Raw genomic sequence first — 6533 nt, 5'->3', positions numbered from 1 at the left:
CACCTTGCTTTCTTCTTGTTGGTTGAGACCAAGTCAATGCAAATTTCCATGTTTCTCCGTTTGTTTTTTGTTTTGTTTTTTATTTGCTTTCCTTGTGAAATGCTTCTGTTGGTTTTTTCTTCAGTTTTCATTGTCACTTCCTCTCTTTTGTTTCCTTTCTTTTCTGTTTGTTCTTTCTCGATGCCCTTTAAGAAGGAATTCTCTAGTTCACTATGAAGGCAAATGGTTCACCTAGTGCTCCTGTTCTTTCAAACTCATAGCTCATAACTCTATGTTCCCAAACGCTTGTTAAAATCTATTTTCAAATGTTGTTAACTTAGCCTGCTGCTATGTATCAGACCCTTTCCCCCTCATTTCCTTTAGAGAAAAAAAAAAAAGAAGAAAAGTTGAAGTAAGAAATAACCCAAAACAACAAAAAACAGAAAAAGAAGAATTTCTTGCTAGGCATATTGAATTGAATTCATGCAGGCTACGAGGCTGCTTGTGAAGTCCCGAAGGACAATACCAAATTGGAGGTAGACCAAGTCCATCTCACTGTTACAAAACTCTATTATCTCATGGAAGACTAAATCAAGCAGATGAAGTTCATGTACACAGGGTGTGGATTAAGCCATAAATATATGTAAATATAGCATAAAGCAAGGTTAAGTATGGATTATGTCATAGCACTCAAAAATAAATCATTGAAATATAAAATAAAAAAAAATTAAGTACTATGGAAAAGGGAAAAACATTCAGCAATAAGGGCTTGATTTGCTTCCAATACAAAGTCTGCAACTTCAAGCCTGGATGATTCTACGTAATAAAAATAATACTCCGGCATAAAAGATAAAATTTATGGATCAAAAGTCAAAGGGCAAATGTATAACCATGGTCTTCAATTTCTACGAAATTGTCAAAATTTCCGGTTTCAGTCACCCTCAAAATCAAAATGGCAATTAGTTTCGTCTTGCATAATTTCCATCGAAATCTCAACAAATCAATCAAAATTTATCGAAATCTCGAAATTTAAGCGAAACTTGTCGAAATTTTAACTATACAATGAAATTTCCTCGAAATTCAAATGAGAGACTTATGAGTGAAGTGAAATTTCTTTTTTAAGTTATTTTATTTATTTTTATCAAAACAAGAGATTTTTACAAGTGCTTTTGAAGCTATATGAAAAGAAAATTACAACTAACGTTTTATTTAACTATTCATGTCTAAGTACGTTTTCTTTATTTGTATGATAAAATAATATTTAAATGATTTATGAATTTCATTTGTATTACCTAATATATGTTTAATGTACATTATCTTACAAATATGTTTGATAGACATATTATATTATAACTTTTCCACCTCATACACAACATTGATGTATTTAACTTATAATATGTTAGTCCTAAAACTTACATTATTATGTTTTAATCATTTCTAAAGTTTCACAAAGAATTTCATGTTTTATTACTGATTTTAGCTATTTTTTCAAATCAAAATCAAAAATTGACATCAAAATTGATTGGAGCTTCAAAATTTGGGTCAAAATCGACCTTGTAACTACCATCTTATTACTTACACTTGACAGGATATTTGTTTCACATTCATCTCTGTTGCACATTTTGCAGAGACAGACCTCGTTGATCACTCGGGGGTTTATTTTAAAATAATTGGATCACATAGTACCAATAAGCAGACACAGCTTGACTTTAAGACCGAGAAAATGAGTTGTGAAACCTGCATAAAGGTACTAGACTACACCAGCTAAATTCTAACTGTCAATATTGAAAGGATTAGGTTGAACTAACTAATGAAAATGGGTCTGGAGGAGGAGGAACTTCAACAGATCCTTCCAGCATCTGAATGACTTTCCTCATGGTAGGTCTCACAGATGGATCCTCCTGAATGCACCACAGAGCAGTCACCACAAACCTCTCCAGCCTATCCATGTCATCCATTGCCTCCTCATCATTCGCAACCAGCAGATGCAATGTCCCGTCTCTGTAGCAATCGGAAACCAGGTCTGCCAGTACCATCGGGATTTCATCACTTTTTTCTTGATCAAAATTTTTCGTACAGAAAATTAGCTCAAGCAACACAATGCCAAAGCTGTATACATCCACCTTCACCGTAATGGGCATGCTCTTGAACCATTCGGGGGCAACGTAACCTTTGGTTCCCCTTAGGAAAGTCATAGTTTGAGTCTGATCACCCTTCAAAAGCTTAGCTAATCCAAAATCGCAAATCCTTGCTGTTAAGGAGTCATCAAGAAGTATATTTTGAGGCTTAATATCACAGTGTATGATCTGGGTGCTGCACTCTTCATGCAAGTAAACAAGCCCCCTTGCAGTTCCAAAGACAATCCGAATTCTACTATGCCAGCTAGGCCTAGACTCTCCAAAAAGGAAGTTTGCTAGAGAACCCTTGCTCATAAACTCATATACAAGAAGCCGATGCTGCCCCTCATTGCAGAATCCTAGTAGTTGAACTAGATTTTTGTGATTTGTTCTGCCAATGGCACTTACTTCTGCTTTGAACTCCTTCTCCCCTTCTCTCACGATGTGGTCTAACTTTTTCACTGCAACAAGATCCCTTGTATCATATGCTAGAAATCCTTTATAAACAATTGCATAAGCTCCCCTTCCCAGTTCCTCCTTGAATCCTTCGGTGGCTTTCTCTAGCTCATTGTAAGAGAAACTCCTCAGATTCATTCCTAGCATATCTGTTTGTGGTCGAGGCACCTTTGTTCTTCTTCTATTCAAATGGAAAATGAACAGAGAAGCAGGTAGCAGTAAGAGGAAGTTTAGAAACACTGAGCTGCCCAAGAGCACAGATCCTGCGAGGATCAAAGTTGATTGATCTTTCTTCTTTGAAACTATAACAACTGGAGGCTGCTGATCAGGAGATTTGCTCTTCCCTACTTTAATCAGAGCTTTCCTATCAACTCCGGAACCCATTCTCCCATTTGACAGAGGGATTTTCTTCTTCCAACACTCCCCATTTCCAAAAATAGCAACAGCACAAAGACAGTCTCCCATGCAAACCTGTCTGCACCATTCCTCCGATACAGACTTGAAATGTTCATAATCAGACAACGGCCAATCAACGTTTTCCATCGCTTCGAGTTCAAACAGACCCGTCTCGTTTGATCCCAAGTAACAATTTTGCGAAATGAAGTCCTGTTTACATCCATTCATCTTATTATTTGGATCAAAGAGGGCATAACCGGGTGGGCACTCACAGTTCGGTCTCTGATCATCTCCTAATCTGCAGTAGCTGTTGAACCCGCAAACTCCTCCGCCTGTGTCTTGCCTAATGCTGGTGCAGATATCATCAGGTAAGGAAGATGACACGGACCAGGAGCCTCCAGCTTTGGGGTACACATAATGCCTGAGAACTCCATCATATTCCAGAATTGCTCTCTGGTAGGTGTTTCTTGTTGAAGCCCCATCTGCTGATATTTGAGAGAGTATGCTCCCATTCTTCGCCGTGAGATAAATGTAGCCAGATTGGTTGAAGATAACCTGAAAACCACTACCTACTGTGTCAGATGACCAATATGCAGAATTCACAGAATCTGTCGGGAAAGCTCTAGTGTAAAGCACAAGATTTCCATCATTTTGTAAACTGAACTGGAATCTTCCATTCGAATAATTCGATTCTGTGAAACGAGCAACGAGGCTGATCCCTTGCCTAAATCCTTGTGTGGGTAATATTGTATCTGTGGGGCGATCAAAAGTCTCCCACAAGTTGACACCATCCTGGCTCGCCAGCACCAAGTTTCAACTGTCAAGCATGGCTGCGTAGGCTACTTCAGCAGCAGAGGAAAAAGCACTGCCACTCCATACCTGATTTCCTTCTGTGTCATTAAGAGTGAGCTGGCCGTCTGTGGTCAGCTGAACCTTGGATCCTCTCTGCACAGGTTTACCTCCATTGGCTGACCAAACAATGGTTTTTTCAGGGATCTTGTCAAACCAGATGGCCAATAAGAAGCTCTGGTTCTCAGTGCGCAGGAACCCGAAAGCGAATTCTCCGGATGGCGATGACCAGGAAGAGTTAATATTGTTCTCTGCAGTGAGGGATGAGCCCAGGGATATGTTGCTGTGAGTTTGAGCAGTGGTACAAATAGGCAGCAGAAGCAGAAGCAGGACAGAGCATAGAGAAGTGGGCATAGAGGGAGCCATGGCAAAAGGAAAGTAGTTTTTTTCTTTTTGGGTTCCTTTTGGAATATGAGGAACCCCGAGAGAGACTTAAACCTAAAAATATTGCTGGCATGAAACTGAACCATTGCCCTGTGCTGTAAGTGGTGGAAAATGGATTGGTGGCGTCCATGAAAATCATTCTACAGAAATTTACGTGTTGGCCCTAAGTTCTATGTGCTTGTCTTCATTGACATTTCCATCGTGTCAATGGCTACTGATTAGAACTACCAGTCTTCCACAGCCTCCCTGGTTTATATTTTTTTTCTACTGGGTCAGAATAGGTAATGAGTGGTTTATAAAAAGACCAAAAGAGTGGTGAATAATTGAGGATCTATCTAATCCCATCTGAATGCATCTCATCCGACCCATAAATATCAATAATTGTGAGACAGATGAAACGCGCGCGCGCACAATAAATCAAAAACTTCAATTTTTTTTTTCTTTTTTTTCAGTTTTATTTTTTAAAATTGTCAAAAAAAAAAAATTCAGTTTATTTACAAATAGTAATAACTTTCTAAAGTTATCAAATGTTTATATACATTAAATAAGATAGGTACGACTTATATGAGATATGTTTAGTTGGTTTCTTTTGGTATTGGTATAGGTTTGTTTTATTTTTTTGTTTGATTTGATGGATATTTTTTATTTAGTTATTAAGTAAATCTCAAGTATCTTTTATTTCCACGATATTTCTGTATCATAATTAATAAATTAAAAAACAAAAAAAAAAGTGCCACCCTCTTTCACTAAAATTATAAATTTGGCAGAATTCCCAAAGTTCTTTGGCAAAACTAAATTTCAAAACCCAATTTCGTTTTGAACCCTCCAGAATCCGAAATTTCTGCCAAGTTACCAGATTAGGTCCAAAATTCTTCTTCTCTTTCTTTCCTCTCCCACTCATTTGTGTTCTTTTCCTCTCTTTTTCCCTTTCCTGCTTTGCTCGTACCTTAAGCTCCTATGAAGGCAAATGGTACTCTGGATATTGTCCTTCAAGTCAAACCTTGAACATTATGATTCCACAAATATTTTCAGAAAAGTCCTCAAGAATTGGAAACCAACCAAACAGAAGCAAGAAATACGCAAAAACCAAAATATAAAAGGTATAACACACTTGTTTAATTTTGGTAGGTATAGTGAATTGATTCATGCAGGAACGCCTTAAAAGTCAGGGTTTCCCACCATTAGTCAGTGTTCAACCTCTCATTACTCATGCATATTTAGTAGTCCTGTCTTCTCTCATTGGCCTTCTCTTGATACCAGATTGGATAAAATATAATGTAAAATTATATTAAAATTTGGGGGGGGGGGGGTCAAATTCACCGTCCAATCTAAGGTCTAAATTTATACTCTCAAATATGGTCATAATTTTTTTTTTTTTTGGGGAAAAAATTTGGCACCTTTAACTGTTCTGACAAATTTACACCAATATTTTGTCACATGTCCAAACTAGTTAGATTCTACTGTATAACCCATGTGTTGAGATTTTAAAATTAGATTCCTCAAAATTTGTCTCTTTCATTTATAAAAAAAAAAAAATGTTTCAATTTCCAAATGGTACGGGACTAACTATCAAAATTATAATCTTTAAATCTCCTGTTACCAAGTAATGGAGACGTATGGAGTTTGACTCAATTGCACCATTTTAATGTTTAAATCCCTTTATAATAAAAATAATGCTACAACTAGAACAAAATAAAATTACCCTAGTCTGGAGAGGCCTTAAATTTTGAATTGTATTAGATTTGTATACGATGTAATATAAAATTATATAAAAAATTTGTTTCAATCCCCTAAATCTAAAATCCAAATACTCCCAAATGCAGTAGTAATCTCGAGTCCAAATTAAATAAAAAATTTCATTTCAATTTCTAGTTTTTTTCTAAAAATATATAAAATAACATACTTTGTTTTTTAATTTTTAAAAATTTTTTATATAAAAACTAGAAAACACAACAAAAAAAGCAGAAGATTTTTTCAATTTTCTACCCAATTTTGTGAAAATAAATAATTTTCTTGCAGTATAAATGACAACCAAAACTATTTTCCGAAATTGAAAGGCCCGTTTGGCCTACCACTTGTATAATAATAATGTTTTTTATGATGAACTAATGTCTAGCTTTTTAATGCCCTTGTTTTTCAATTTCCCATTTCCTTCTTGGATTTCCGCAATTCATATTAGTCCCTAGCAGCCCTTCAATTCTCAAATCTCAGATTTATCATGTTGCATGAAACTGTGAGGCAGAGCCGCCTCCATATTTTTCGCATTTAAGTCAACATTAGGGCGGAGTTTGTTGAACTTCAACTATTCCAAGGGCGTTGTGCACTTGGACTTCACCAAAATTTTCTTCTCAG

At 36.3% G+C, this 6533-nt stretch overlaps 1 pseudogene; it reads right to left on the bottom strand.

Annotated features, from left to right (window-relative positions):
- Positions 1–1515: 1515 nt before the first annotated feature.
- Positions 1516–4163, bottom strand: LOC131147131 (G-type lectin S-receptor-like serine/threonine-protein kinase LECRK3; annotated as a pseudogene).
- Positions 4164–6533: the final 2370 nt, after the last annotated feature.

Source organism: Malania oleifera, unplaced genomic scaffold (genome assembly GCF_029873635.1).
Source record: "Malania oleifera isolate guangnan ecotype guangnan unplaced genomic scaffold, ASM2987363v1 ctg168, whole genome shotgun sequence".
Lineage (NCBI taxonomy): Eukaryota > Viridiplantae > Streptophyta > Magnoliopsida > Santalales > Ximeniaceae > Malania > Malania oleifera.
The sequence above is the reverse complement of the archived record's forward strand: the minus strand, read 5'-3'. Positions and strand labels throughout refer to the sequence as shown.